The following is a 16,352-nucleotide window of genomic DNA, read 5'->3' as shown; positions in this document are numbered from 1 at the left end:
CAACATAAATACATGGAGGTCTAGCTAAATAATGTAGGATCATTTCTTTGATGTGTCCCTTATTTAGCAATTTTGAGATCACATTTGTGTAAGATTTGTAGAATATTTAACATGCATAGATGTTCATGGAGTTAATTGAAGATAAATAACTTAGCAGATGACAAAGTGCTGGAGAGCTTTGCCAGCCTGCAAATCTGTTGAGTGGCCTATTTCAAATGTGCCAGAATACATATAGTCAGATACAAGCTTGTCATTTGCTTTTACATATTCCTGCAATGACACAACCACTTTGTGCTAGTTATTTAATTGGCCTGTGTAACTGGAGAAGCAATGTGGCTCATGATTTGAGGAGATACTGGAGAAATGACCAGAAAAAGACAACAGGCAGGATTTTTACGTTCTGATGATGTGACAACCTTTTCTATGTACACTAAGGTCAATCCCAGAGAGGCCTCCACAACATATCTCTTTTGCTTGCTAACAATCAGAAAGAAACATGTTATAGGAACTGACTCACCAATACCAGGGTTCTTTCACTCCTGCAGAAACTGTGTAAAGCCAATCCTAGTTAGAGTCCCAGGAACAGGCTTTCAAGATCATTTTGTATTGTCCCATCTGAGTTTCCCTTCTGTTATAGCCAGATAGCTGCTGGGAGACAATGTCAAGGAGAGCAGAGACAGGTTTATTTATATATATAAATAAAATCCACCCCCCCAATCAAACAAACATACAAACAAAAAACCAAAAATAAAAACAAATAGTTCTCTCTGGGGAACCAATGTCTTTATTGGGTGTTCTTACAGAATGCAGGTGAGAGGTTACAGGGGTGTGGGTACTCCTTCCCCAAACATCTGCACCAGGAAAGCCTTATGGTGTAGGGTTAAGGGTTTCCCCATTGCTGCCTAGGTAGAACCCAACTGTTCTAGTTTTCCTCTATATCCTCTAGCTGCTCTCCCAGGCTACATGCAGCAGTACCAGATGGTACAGGATGCATAGGCAGAATCTTCTGCCCTATTCTACCTCTTTAGGCAGGGGTGTAAACTGACAATAAGCCCAGCTTGGATTACCTTTTTCAAGGGAGTGCAGCTAAATATTCCAAGATGGCAGTTACTTGCTTTGGGGGACACTAACTCTTGTCCTGTAACCCAGACTGGTCTTGAACTTAATGCATTGGGAAGGATGACCTTGAACTCCTTAACTCTTGGCTGCACCTTCTGAGTGCTGGCATTATAGGCATGGACCACCACACCTGGTCTATATACTGAGCTACTTAGCTATATTCTCAGGTCCAATAACCTTGATGGTTCTTTTTTTTTTTTTTTTGGATTGTAAACCATTTCTCTAGCCATTGATGGTTTCTTTCTTTCTTTATCTTTCTTTATTTTTTTTAAGATTCATTTATGTTTATTTTATGTGTGTCTATTGTTATGATATGGGTTCTATTGCTGTGAAAAAATACCATGACCAAAAGCAACTTAGGGAGGAATGGGTTTATTTCATCTTTTATCTTTCAGGTCACACTCCATTACTAGGGAAGTCAGGGCCAGAACTCAAGGCAGGAACCTGGAGGCAGGAACTGAAACAGAAGCCATGGAAAAAAATACTATTTAAAGTTTTTTTTTTCTTTTTTATTTTCTTTTTTCTTTTTTCTTTTTTTTTACTCATGGCTTACTCATCCTGCTTTTTGTATAACTCAGGATTACCTGCCCAGGAGTGAGACTCTCCTATTCCCACAGTTGCTCCTGTGGGTCTGCCCACATTAATCATTAATCAAGAAAATTCACTACAGACTTACATACAGGCAATCTGATGGAGGCATTTTCTCAGTTGAGATTCTTCTTCCAAGATAACTCTAGTTGTGTCAAGTTGACAAAATAACCAAACAGGACAATGTGTGTGAGAATGTGCGTGAGTATATATGTGCAGTATGTACAGATGCCCAATGAATTTGTGACCCACCAACCAGTGTGGGTGGGGAGTGGAACTCAAGTCCCCTTACAAAAGTGTTCTTCACCTTTGACCCATCTCTCTAGCTCCTACCTTTGGCAGTTTTGAGGAGTAATGGCTGGATGTTTAACAGCTCTCCCTCAGTCTGCATTCATCAGATGCTCTTTTGTCACAATTAGATTAAGGCTATGGGTTTCGGGGCTGAGGCCAGGGTTGAAGTGCTGTTCTTGTCACAGCAGATCAAAGATAGAATATCATGATTTCTCATCAGTGATACCTGGATGATGTGATGTGGCTGTGGTGAAGCCTCCAGTCCCTCCAATGTAAAGTCACTGTTTCCTCATTCTCATAGTTTACTTATGAGGAGAGTCACTAAACCCATTCCATACTCAAAGGGAACAGGAGCTGATAATGTCTTACTAGGAAAGCATATCAATTTCCTCTCTCCACCCAGCTCATTCATTCATCTAATTATTTATATATATGAGCCCATTTTTTATTAAACACAACATACCCTTTGTTCTACCTTTAGTGAGGGTGGTGTTCCTCAACAATATGTCCATCTTGAAGCTCCCAGTAGGAATTAGAAAAGGGGCTCTGAGAACACACACCCAAACATTAACTCAGTGGCACATAAGTTCTGCTGCCAAGGGCCAGGTGTTTAACTAACTTCTCAACTCAAGTTTGCTTTTTAAAAATTTGGGTATCAGGCCCTGTAGGATGGTTCAGCCATCAAAGGTGCTTGCTGCAAAGCCTGATGGCCTGAGTTCAATCTCCTAGACCTATACAGTAGAAGGAAAGAACTGACTCTGGCCTCTACATGTGTGCTACGGTATGTGAAGATGCATACACACAGTAATAAAAACCTTAAAAACGGAATACTATGTTATTACTACACTAGTTATAATCATTAAGAAATAGAACCAGGGGCTACACTGCCAGCCCTTGGCTAGAGGTGAGTCTGGGACCAATTCGGGCAGCCTCTCCCCTACACCCTCCCCGGGGAACTTCCTGGGTTGGTCCTGGATCCCCTTGCTCCCGTGTCCTGTCCCCATCGAGAGCATGCTTGGAGCTGTGATACACCCCCACCCACTCCCACCATGAGCCTGCCCTCCCCCTACCCTGTGCCCTACCCTGCCCACTGTCCCACGGCTCTGGTTGAGCCAACAGTCCACACAACTTTGGGGAAATTCTGAGAGCGGCTCTGAACACAGGAGACCTGCCTATCCACGCAGGACCACCCATAATTTCCACCTGCTTGGTCTCTGACCCCTACTACCAGTCCTCTACTGGAATCCTGGGCCCCTCCCAGAGACCCGCCTATCTCTGCGGGACCACTCTGAGTTCCTGCCGGCAGGATCCTTGACCCCCATAGCAGGGCCTCTGCTAAAGAAGCCTCAGCTGGAGAGTACTAGGCCAAGGCTAGATCTGCCTATAGGCACAAGGACCATCCAGAGTCCCAGCCTTCTGGATCTTTGACCCCCCATTGCCAGTCTTCTACTGGAGCCTGATCGCTGACCCCCATCCCTGGGCCCCTGCCTGTGGAGAGACCTCCTAGAGAGCTTTGACCACCCAGAGCCACAGATTTCGAACTTCTGACCCACATAATCCCACCGGGGAAGTACCATAGAGAGAGGGAGAGACCCCACCAATACCTACTGGAAGAAGCTATGGGAAGATGGCAATACAAGAAAATACCTAACAACAGAAAGACAAGCATGACACCACCAGCATCTAGGGAATCTACACCAACTAGAACTGAATACAACAACAAAGCAGATGAAGCAGAAGGGAACGACTTAAAAATTATCATTATGAAAATGATAGGCCCTCAAAGACGATGTGAGAAAATCCCTTAAAGAAATAGAAGAAAAAACAAAAAAAAAAAAAAAAAAATGGAAGAAATGAACAAATCGCTTAAAGAAAGTACAGAAAGCCAAACAAAAACAAAACAAAACAAAAAACAAAACAAAACAAAAAAACAAACCAAAACAAACAAAACAAAAAAAAAAAAACAATTAAATAGGTGAAGGAAACGGTTCAAGACTTGAAAACTGAAATAGAGACAATAAAGAAAACATAAACTGAAGGAATGCTGGAACTAGAAAAACTGGGCAAATGATCAGGAACTATAGAAGCAAGCATAATCAACAGAATACAAAAGATGGAAGACAGACTCTCAGGTGCTGAAGATAAACTAGAGGAAATACATTCATTGACCAAAATAAATCATAAATCCAACAAATCCTTAACACAAAACATCCAGGAAATGTGGGACACCATAAAAAGGCCAAACCTAAGAATAATAGATATAGAGGAAAGCTAAGAAGGCTGGCTCAAAGGTGCAGAAAACATATTCAACAAAATCATAGAGGAAAACTTTCCCAATCTGAAGAAGGATATGCCCATGAAAGTACAAGAAGCGTACCAAACACCAAATAGACTGGACCAAAGAAAAAAGACCCCTCGGCACATACTAATCAAAACACCTAACATACAGAATAAAGAAAGAATATTAAGAGCAGTGAAGGAAAAAAGCCAGGTAACATATAAAGACAGACCTATCAAAATTACACTTGACTTCTCCATGGAAACTCTCAAGGCCAGAAGGTCCTGGATAGATGTTCTACAAGTACTAAGAGTCCAGGGATGCCAGCCCAGGCTACTATACCCAGAAAAACTCTCAATGACTGACTATAGATGGAGAAAACAAGATATTTAATGACAAAACCAGATTTTCTCAACACGTATCGAAAAATCCAGCTCTACAGAAAGTTCTGGAAGGAAAACTTCAACCCAAGGAAGTTAACTATGCTCACAAAGACATAGGCAATAGATAATCCCACTTCACCAGAACCCAAGGGTAAAGCAGGATAAATATATTCACAACACCACTGCCAACTACAAATCTAAAACAAACAAGCATTAACAACCAATGATCCTTACTCTCCCTCAACATTAATGGTCTTAACTCACCTATAAAAAGACACAGGCTAACAAAATGGATACAAAGACAGAATCCATCCTTCTGCTGCATACAAGAAACACATCTAAGCTTCAAAGATAGACATTACCTCAGGGTAAACGGTTGGGAAAAGATCAAATGGAACCAAGAAGCAAGCAGGTGTGGCTATCCTAATATCTAACAAATTAAACTTCAAACCAAAGTTAATCAAAAGAGATGAAGAAGGTCATTTCATATTTATCCCAGGAGAAACCCATCAACACAAAGTCTCAATTCTGAACATCTATGCCCAAAATACAAAGGCACACACATTCATAAAAGAAATGCTACTAAAACTCAAAGCTCACATAAAACCTCATACACTCATAGTGAGAAACTTCAACACCCCAGTCTTACTGCTAGACAGGACCACCAGTCAGAAACTCAACAAAGAAACAAAAGAACTAACAGAAGTTATGTCTCAACTGGGGTTAACAGACATCTATAGAACATTCCATCCAAACACAAAAGAATATACCTTCTTTCTTTCTTTCTTTCTTTCTTTCTTTCTTTCTTTCTTTCTTTATTTTTTATTTATTTATTTTATGTAACCAAGTCCATTTAAACGAAAACAAACATTGATAGATAATATTTGGGAATTTGGGCGTCGTTCTTTTGAACCTACTTCCTGCTGTTAAGGGGCGCTGTCATGGGGGATTCGAAGAAGATTCAGAAATCCTGGCTGTAGTCTGTAAGGCTGCTTTATCCAGCTGTTTTGAATGTAGTATCACCTGATACTCTGTTTCAGGTGGTCTGGCTTGATCTAACCACATTAGTCTGGAAGGAATCCACCCCTTTTCATTTTCTGTGGAAACAAAAATAGAAATCCTTTTCCCCAGTAACTTGTCCTTGAACTTAAATTTTGGAGTCAAAGCATTTTTTTTTAAATTTAATTTATTATTTTACATGTTCTCTCTCCCTCCCTCCCTCTCTCTCTCCTTTCCTCGCTTTTACCCTCTCTGCCCTCTCACATGCACTCTAACCACTCTCCCCTCCCATCCCCCACCCCAATTCCATATGTAGGGGAATGCCATCCAGTTGGGGTCATGTAGATCAGACAGGTCATGTAAAGTAGGGACTAGGGCTTCTCTCCTGTCTCTAGATTAAGGCAGTTATCCCTCCATGGGGGATGTGTTCGCAAAGTCCTTTTGTGCACCAGGGATACATCCTGGCTCCAATGTCTGAGGTCCCTTAGACTGCTCAGTCCTTCTGGCTGAGACCCATATTCAGGGGAGCCTGAGTCAGTCCCATGCTGGCTTCCCAGCTATCAGTCTGGTGGCCTGTTAGCTCCTCCTTGTTCAGGTAAGCTGTCTCTATGTGTTTCTGCCACCTGTTCTTGTCCTCTCCATCTGCATCTGGGTTCTACTTCGAATCAGTGTTTATGTATAGGTGTTTGCTCCTGTTTCCAACAAGCATTAGTTGAGGACTCCATGGAGAAGTTAGTTGTTGATCTCACTCTCCCGGAAGGGCATTTATGGTAGCCTTTCCACGGAAGCTCAAATTGTTAGTTGGCAACAGTCTTGTAGTTCTCTAGACCCTATTTCTTTGTGTTCAATTTTATCTTCAAACCAATATTGGCTCCCTCTTTTATGTTCTCTCTCTCTCTTTCCTGTCTTCTATTTCTAACCAGGCTCAATCTTCCTGGTCGCACATGTATTCCTTTCCTCCCACTGGTTTACTCCTACTTCTCTCTCCATTCCCTGCCCCCCTACTTCCCCTGAGCTCTGGGGGACTTGTCCATTCCCAGTTCTGTGATGGAGTTTGTATGAATCTCTTAGAATACACCTTGTATCCTAGTTCCTCTGGTGGTGTGGATTATAGGCCAGTGATCCTTTGATCTAGGTCTAAAATCCATATATGAGTGAGTACATACAAAAGAGTGTTCCTCTTTTTGTGACTGGGTTACCTCATTCAGGATGGTTTCTTCAAGTGCCATCCACTTGCCTGCGAATTTAAAGATACCATTATTTTTTTCTGCAGAGTAGTATTCCATTGTGTAGATGTGCCACATCTTCATTAACCATTCTTCAATTGAGGGGCATCTAGGTTGCTTCCAGGTTCTTGCTATTACAAATAGTGCTGCTATGAACATAGTTGAACAGATGTCTTTGTTGCATTGATGTGAATCCTTTGGGTATATGCCTAAGAGGGGGATTGCTGGGTCCTGTGGTAAACTAATTCCCATTTTCCTGAGGAACCGCCATACTGATCTCCAAAATGGCTGTATGAGTTTGCACTCCCACCAGCAGTGGAGGAGTGTTCCACTTTCTCCACATCCTCTCCAACATAAGTCATCACTGGTGTTTCTAATTTTAGCCATTCTGGCAGGGGTAAGATGGTATCTCAAAGTTGTTTTGATTTGCATTTCCCTGATAGCTAAGGATGTGGAGCATTTTCTTAAGTGTCTTTCAGCCTTTTTGATTTCCTCTATTGAGAATTCTTTCTTCAGTTCTGTACCCCATTTTTTAATAGGGTTATTTGGTGTTTTGTTGACTAGTTTCTTGAGTTCTTTGTATATTTTAGAGATCAGCCCTTTGTCGGATATAGGATTAGTGAAAATCTTTTCCCAGTCAGTGGGCTGCCGTTTGGTCTTGTCAACTGTGTCCTTTGCCTTACAGAAGCTTCTAAGTTTGAAGAGGTCCCATTTATTAATAGTTTTTTTCAGTGTCTGTGCCCCTGGAGTTATGTTCAAGAAGCGGTCTCCTATACCAATTTGTTCAAGGGTACCTCCTACTTTCTCTTCTAAGAGGTTCAATGTGGCTGGATTGATGTTGAGGTCTTTGATCCATTTGGACTTGAGTTTTGGGCATGGCGATAGACATGGGTCTATCTGCAGTCTTCTACACACCCTCATCCAATTGTGCCAGCACCATTTGTTGAAGATGCTGTCTTTGCCCCATTGTATAATTTTAACTGTTTTGTTGAAAATCAGGTGTTCATAGGTGCGTGGATTAATATCAGGATTTTCAATTCGATTCCATTGGTCTACCTGTCTATTTTTATGCCAATACCAGGCTGTTTTCAGAACTATAGCTCTGTAGTAGAGCTTAAAGTCAGGAATGGTGATGCCTCCTGAAGTTCTTTTATTGTATACGGTTGTTTTGGCTATCCTGGGTCTTTTGTTTTTCCATATAAAGTTCATTATTACCCTTTCAAGGTCGGTGAAGAATTGTGGTGGGATTTTAATGGGGATTGCTTTGAATCTGTAGATTGCTTTTGGTAAGATTGCCATTTTTACTATGTTTATCCTACCTAACCAAGAGCATGGGAGGTCTTTCCATTTTCTGGTATCTTCTTTAATTTCTTTCTTTAGAGTCACAAAGTTCTTATTATATAGGTCTTTTACTTGTTTGGTAAGCGTTACACCAAGATACTTTATGTTGCTTGTGGCTATTGTCAAGGGTGATGTTTCTCTGATTTCTTTCTCTGCCTCTTTGTCGTCTGAAAAAAATAGGGCTACTGATTTTTTTGAGTTTATCTTGTATCCTGCTAGTTTGCTGAAGGTGTTTATCAGCTGTAGGAGTTCCCTGGTAGAGTTTATTGGGTCGCTTATGTAAACTATCATATCATCTGCAAATAGAGACAGTTTGACTTCTTCCTTTCCAATTTGGATGCCCTTGATCTCCTTTTGTTGTCTTATAGCATTAGCTAGAACTTCTAGTACGATATTGAAGAGATATGGAGAGAGAGGACAGCCTTGTCTTGTTCTTGATTTTAGAGGAATTGGCTTAAGTTTCTCTCCATTCAGTTTGATGTTGGCAGTTGGTTTGCTGTATATTGCTCTTATTATGTTTAGGTATGTTCCTGTTATCCCTGACCTCTCTAATACCTTTATCATGAAAGGGTGTTGAATTTTGTCGAAGGCTTTTTCCGCATCTAGGGAGATAATCATATGGTTTTTCTTTTTCAGTTTGTTTATATGGTGGATCACGTTGATAGATTTTCGTATGTTAAACCATCCCTGCAATCCAGGTATGAAGCCTACTTGATCATGGTGGATGATTTCTCTGATGTATTCTTGAATTCGGTTTGCCAGTATTTTATTGAGTATTTTTGCATCGATGTTCATCAGGGATATTGGTCTGTAGTTTTCTTTCTTAGTTGTGTCTTTGTGAGGTTTGGGTACCAAAGTTATTGTGGCCTCATAAAAAGAGTTTGGCAATAAACCTTATGTTTCTATCTTGTGGAACAGTTTGAGGAGTAGTGGTATTAGTTCTTCCTTGATGTCTGGTAGAATTCTGCACTGATTCCATCTGGCCCTGGACTTTTTTTGGTTGGAAGCCTTTCGATGACTGCTTCTATTTCATTGCAGGTTATAGGTCTATTTAAGTTGTTTGTCTGTTCTTGATTTAATTTTGGTAAGTGATAGTTATCCAGAAACTTGTCCATTTCCTTTGAATTTTCAATTTTTGTGGAATACAGATTTTCAAAGTATGACCTGAAAATTGTCTGGATTTCCTCTGTGTCTGTTGTTATGTTCCCCATTTCATTTCTGATTTTGTTAATTTGCATGTTCTGTCTCTGCTTTTTCGTTAATTTGGATAAAGGTTTGTCTATCTTGTTGATTTTCTCAAAAAACCAACTCTTTGTTGCATTGATTTTTTTGTATTGTTTTCCTGGTTTCTATTTTGTTGATTTCAGCCCTCAAGTTGATTATTTCCTGGCATCTACTCCTACGGGGTGAGTTCACTTCTCTCTGTTCTAAGGTTTTCAGTTGGGCTGTTAATTCTTTTATGTGACTATCCTCTGTTTTCTTCATATGGGCACTTAGTGCAATGAACTTCCCCCATACCACTGCTTTCAAGCTGTCCCATAAGTTCGGGTATGTTGTATCCTCATTCACGTTGAATATTAGAAAGTCTTTAATTTCTTTCTTTATTTCTTCTTTGACCCAGGAGTGGTGCAATTGCACATTGTTAAGTTTCCATGAGTTTGCAGGTTTTCTGCTATTTGTGTTGTTGTTGAATTCCAATTTTAAAGCATGGTGGTCCGATAAGATACAGGGGACTATTCCTATTCTCTTGTATCTGTTGAGGTTTGTTATGTCTCCTAGTATGTGGTTGATTTTAGAGAAGGTTCCATGTGGAGCAGAGAAGAAGGTATATTCTTTTGTCTTTGGATGGAATATTCTATAGATGTCTGTTAGCCCCAATTGAGACATAACTTCTGTTAATTCTTTTGTTTCTTTGTTGAGTTTCTGATTTGTGGTCCTGTCTAGTGTTGAGAGTGGTGTATTGAAGTCTCCCACTATAAGTGTGTGAGGTTTTATATGAGCTTTGAGCTTTAGTAGTGTTTCTTTTACGAATGTGGGTGACTTTGTATTAGGGGCATAGATGTTCAGAATTGAGACTTTGTGTTGATGGATTTCTCCTGAGATGAATATGAAATGACCGTCTTCATCTCTTTTGACTAGTTTTGGTTTGAAGTCTAACTTGTTAGATATTAGGATAGCTACGCCTGCTTGCTTCTTATTTCCATTTGATTGGAAAATCTTTTCCCAACCATTTACCCTGAGGTAATGTCTATCTTTGAAGCTTAGATTTGTTTCTTGTATGCAGCAGAAGGATGGATTCTGTCTTCATATCCATTTTGTTAGCCTGTGCCTTTTTTATAGGTGAGTTAAGACCATTTATGTCGAGGGTGAGTAAGGACCACTGATTGTTGATGCTTGTTTGATTTAGGTTTGTTGTTGGCAGTGGTATTGTGAATATATTAGTTCTGCTTTACCCTTCTTTTGTGGTGTAGTTGGGTTATTTGTTGCCTACATTTTTTGTGGGTGTAGTTCCCTTCCTTGGTTTGGAGTTTTCCTTGCAATACTTTCTGTAGGATTGGAATTTTAGATGCATTTTGGGAAAATCTGGTTTTGTCATTTAATACTTGTTTTCTCCATCTATAGTGATTGAGAGTTTTGCTGGATATAGTAGCCTAGGCTGGCATCCGTGTTCTCTTAATACTTTTAGAACATCTATCCAGGTTTCCATGGAGAAGTCAGGTATAATTTTGGTAGGTCTGTCTTTATATGTTACCTGTCCTTTTTCCTTTGCTGCTCTTAATATTCTTTCTTTATTCTGTATGGTAGGTTTTTGGATTAGTATATATTGAGGGGTCTTTTTCTTTGGTCCAGCCTATTTGGGGTTCGGTATGCTTCTTGTACTTTCATGGGCATGTCCTTCTTCAGATTTGGAAAGTTTTCCTCGATGATTTTATTGAATATGTTTTTGGAACCTTTGAGCTGGACTTCCTCACCTTCCTCTTTGCCTATTATTCTTAGGTTTGGCCTTTTCATGGTGTCCCACATTTCCTGGATGTTTTGTGTTAAGGATTTGTTGGATTTATGATTTTCTTTGGTTGATGAATTCTATTTCTTCTAGTGTGCGTGAGATTCTCTCTTCCATCTCTTGAATTCTGTTGCTTATGCTTGTGTCTGTAGATCCCAATTTTTTGCACAGTTTTTCTATTTCCAGCATTCCTTCGGTTTGTGTTGCCTTTATTTTCTCTATTTCAGTTTTCAAGTCTTGAACCGTTTCCTTCACCTGCTTAATTTTTTTTCTGGGCTTTCTCTACTTTCCTTAAGGAATTTTTCATTTCTTTCACTTTTTTGTTTGTTTTTTCCTCCATTTCTTTAAGGGATTTTCTCACATCTTCTTTTGAGGGCCTCTATCATTTTTATGATGGCAATTTTTAAGTCGTTCCCTTCTACTTCCTCTGCTTTGTCGTTGTGTTCTGTTCTAGTTGGTGTAGATTCCCTAGATTCTGGTAGTGTCATGCTTGTCTCTCTGTTGTTAGGTGTTTTCTTGTATTGCCTTCTTCCCATGGCTTCTTCCAATAGGTGTTGGTAGGGTCTCTCCTTCTCTCTATGGTAATTCCCCGGTGGGCTTCTGTGGGTCAGAGATTCAATATCTGTATCTCTGTGTGGTCCAAGATCTCTAGGAGGTCTCTCTGCGGACAGGGACCCAAGGATGGGGTTAGGGCTGAGGATCTACTAGAGGATGCCACGAGCCAATGGCTCTAGCCAATGGCTGGCAGAAGAAGACAAAGGTTGAGCTGAAACTTGGGAAGATTTTGCAGGATAGTCGGATCTCACTGGAAACTGGAACTCTCCAGCTGAGGCCTCTTTCTTTAGTAGAGGCCCGGATTTAGGGGGTCAAGGATCTTGTCTGCACGAACTCAGAGTGGACCTGCAGAGATAAGCGGATCTCTGGGAGGGGCCCGGGACTCCATCAGAGGACTGGAGGTGGGGTCAGAGACCAAGCAGGTGGAAATTACGGGTGGTCCTGCGTGGATAGGCAGGTCTCCTTTGTTCAGAGTTGCTCTGAGAAGTCTCTGAGGTAGGGTGGACTCAAGTATATACCTTCTTCTAAGCTCCACATGGAACCTTCTCTAAAATCGACCACACACTAGGCGACATAACAAACCTCAACGGATACAAAAACATTGGAATAGTCCCCTGTATCTTATCTGACCACCATGCCTTAAAATTGGAATTCAACAACAACACAATTCCAGAAACCCTACAAACTCATGGAAACTGAACAATGCTCAATTGCACCATACCTGGGTCAAAGAAGAAATAAATTAAGGACTTCCTAAAATTCAACAAGTATGAGGACACAACCTCCCCGAACTTATGGGACACCTTGAAAGCAGTGTTATGAGGGAAGTTCATTGCACTAAGTGCCCATATGAAGGAAAAAAAGGACAGTCACATTAAAGTACAACTGAAAGCCTTAGAACAAAAAGAAGCAAACTCACCCCGGAGGAGTAGATGCCAGGAAATAGTAAATTTGAGGGCTGTAATCAATAAAATCTGTGCCTTAGTGCTTGATACAGTGTAAGATTGCTAAAACTGTGCGATACTGCTCTTATACTGTGAGTGAATGCTTTCACATCTTATGAGTGTGCTGAAACAGTTTGTCTTCACGCTGTGAATCTGTGCCTCGGTGCTGTGACAGATTCCTAGTGTGCTGAAACATTGTGTGAGAGTGCTCTGAAAAGTTGAGTGAGTGCTGTGAGCGTGTTGTGTTAGCTGTTATTCTGTGCTTGAGGACTGTGACACTCTGTGAGAGTAATAGGACACATTGTGATTGTGCTATAACACTGTGTGTGAATGGTGTGAATCTGTGCATCAGTGCTGTGACACAGTGTGAGAGTGCTAAAACACTGTGACACTGATCATATACTGTGAGGGAGTGCTGTAACACTTTGTACTCACAGAGTGATTGTATTAATTACTGCTATGACAAGTGCGAGAGTGCTGCAAGAGTGTGGGTGAGTGCTTTGATTCTTTGCTTGGATGCTCTGGCTGTCTTTGTGAATACTGACAATGTGCATTTGTCCTGCAACACTTTACATGAGTGCTGCGACTCTGTGCGAGTGTAATGTTACACTTTGTGAGAGTGCTCTGGCAATGTGTGTGGTTGCTTTGTGTCTGAGCATTAGTGTATTGACGTGATAGAGTGGAGAAACACTGTATGAGAATACTCTGACACTGTTAGTTTGTGCTGTGACAGTTGGAGGCATGCTGGATTCTGTGCTTGAGTACTGTGACTCTCTGCATGAGTGCCATGACAATGTGTGTGAATGCAGCAATACTGTACATGAGCTCTGTGACAGTGGCATGAGTGGTATGACATTGTGTGAGACTAAAGTGACACTTTGTGATAGTGTCATAGCTGTTTGTGTAGCTGCTGTCAATCTGAGTATTGGTGGAGTGCTGAAACACTTTAAGAGAGTGCTCTGACACTGTGTGTTTGTGCTGTGACAGTGTTCTCAAACACTGTGACACACTGGGTGATTGCTGTGACAATGTGTGTGAGTCGGGCATCTCTGTAAATGAGTGCTGTGACATTGTGGGAGAATAATATGACAGTTTGGAGAGTGCTATTACACTGTGTGTGAATGCTATGAATCTGCATCAGTGCACTGACAGTGCGGGAGTGCTTTTAGAACTGTGAGACTGCTCATATACTGTGAGTTCTTTGGCACTTTGTGAGTGTGCTGGGACAGTGTGTGAATGCAGTAATTGTATACATTATTGCTATGGCCCAGTGCAAGAATGCTAAAAGACTGTTGAGAATGCTCTGACACTGTGAAAGTGTGTTGTGAGAGGGGAGTTGTGTGCCGTGATTCTGTGATTTAGTGCTCTGAGGTCTTTGTGAGTATTGACAATGTATATATGTCCTATAACACGGTATATGAGTGCTGTGACTTGGTGCAAGAGTAATGTGACACTCTGCCAGAGTGCTGTAGCAGTGTATGTAGATACTGTGAAACTGAACCATGCTAGAGTGTTGGACAACTGTGAGACAATACTCTCATATTTTGAGTTTGTGCTGTGAGTGCGGCGACAGCATGGTTGATGCTGACAGTGTGTTTGAGTCCGGCATCTCTATAAATGAGTGCTGTGACACTGTGAGAGAGCTATGACAGTGGAATGAGTGCACTGACTCTGTGTGAGAGTAATATGACAGTTTGCGAGAGTGCAGTTCCAGTGTGTGTGAAAGGAGTGAATGTGTTTGCCAGTGCTTCATACAGTGCAAGAGAGCTAAAATACTGTGCAAACCTGCTTTCACACCTTACGAGTATTCTGAAACAGTGTGTTCATGATATGAATCTGTGCCTCAGTGCTAAAGTGCTGAAAAAAGGTTTGAGACTACTCTCATACTTTGAGTGAGTGCTTTCTCGCCGTGGCAGAGTGCTGAAACAATGTGTGTGAATGCTAAACCTGAACATAACACTAATGCAACCCTAATGCTAACCCCAATGCAAACCTGAATGCAAAACTAACCCTGACCTTAACCCTAAATATAACCCTAAACCTATTCCTAAGCCTATCTAACCATAACCCTAAGGCTATAAGTAACAGTTACTGTAACCCTAGCCATAGCCTATTCCGATTTTTAACACCAAACCTATCCCTAACCCTAAAACTAACACTATCCTTAACCGTTGGAGTAACCGTAACCCTAACCAAAACAGTAGCCCTTACCTGTGAGGGAGTGTTTTGACACAATGTAGAGTACTGAGATAGTATGCGTGAATGCTGTGAAAATTTTAGTTACCTTTATCACCCATGCAAGAATACTGTGAGACAGTTGAGAATGCTCTGACAATGTGAGTCACAGCTGTGAGAGACAATGTGAGTGCTTTCATATTGTGCTTCAGTGCACTGACAGCCTTTTCAAGAACCAAACCAATATACATGAGTCTTGCAACATTGAACAAGAGTGCAAAGACACTGTGCGATAGCAACGAGACACTTTGCGTGAGTGCTTTGGCAGATTGTGTGCATGCTGAGAATTTTAGTATTAGTGCTCCTGTAGAGCTAGCGTGATGAAACACAGTACGACATTGTCTGACTCTGTGAGTTTGTGCTGTGAAAGTATTGTTAAGGATTGCCATTCTGTGAGTGAATTGTGATAATCTGTGTGTGTTTTGTCAACTTATGTGCTACAAGAAACCTGGTTCTTGAACTGTGACATTGTATGGCAGGAATTTGAGTTTGTTATACTGCTGTTATAGTGCTTGTGAATGGAGTAGACCTGTGTGTCATTGCTCCTTAAATTTAACACTGATAAAACACAGTGCGACTCAGCTTTGACACTGGGAGAGAGTGCTTTGTCACTCTGGAAGAGTGATGAAATAGTGTGTGAGTGATATGAATCTAGGCATCAGTGCTGTGACACAGAGGTAGAGTGTGAAAACAATGTGAGAGAATAATCTCCCTTTCAGAGCTTGAGCTTCCTACGTTTTCAGAGTGCTAAACTGTGTGAGTGACTGCTAAACCTGAACTTAACACAAATGAAAACCCTAATGTTGACCACAATTCAAACTAAATGCAAACCTAAACCTAAACCTATCCCTAATACTAATGCTAACGCTAACACTAACCCTAAACCCTAACACTAGCCCTAATCATAACCCTAACCCTGTATCATACCACAGCCATAATGCTGTGATTCCTGTAGTTTCTTTATCACACATGTGAGAGTACTGTGAGACTGTTGATAATGCTCAGACAATGTGAGTGACAGCTGTGAGAGATAGTGTGAGTGCTTTGATATTTTGCTTGATGGCATTGACAGCCTTTACAAGATCTATAACAACATGCAGGAGTTGTACAACAGCTTAAAGAGTGTGAATACAGTGTGCAATAGTAGTGATACAATTGGTATGATTGCTTTGGTTGTATTTGTGCATGCTGAGAATATCAGTGTTCATGCATCTGTAGTGCTAGTGTGATAAACAGTGTGCGAGAAACTCTGACACTGTGCGTTTGTGCTATGAATGTATTGATGAGTGTTGTAATTTTGTGCTTCAACTGTGATACTCTGTACATTTTGACATGTTGTGTGCATCAGGAAACCTGGTTTTTGAACTGTGACATTGTACGGCAGGAATT

The sequence above is a fragment of the Phodopus roborovskii genome, unplaced genomic scaffold (genome assembly GCF_943737965.1).
Source record: "Phodopus roborovskii unplaced genomic scaffold, PHOROB, whole genome shotgun sequence".
NCBI lineage: Eukaryota > Metazoa > Chordata > Mammalia > Rodentia > Cricetidae > Phodopus > Phodopus roborovskii.
Note: the sequence above shows the minus strand (reverse complement) of the source record.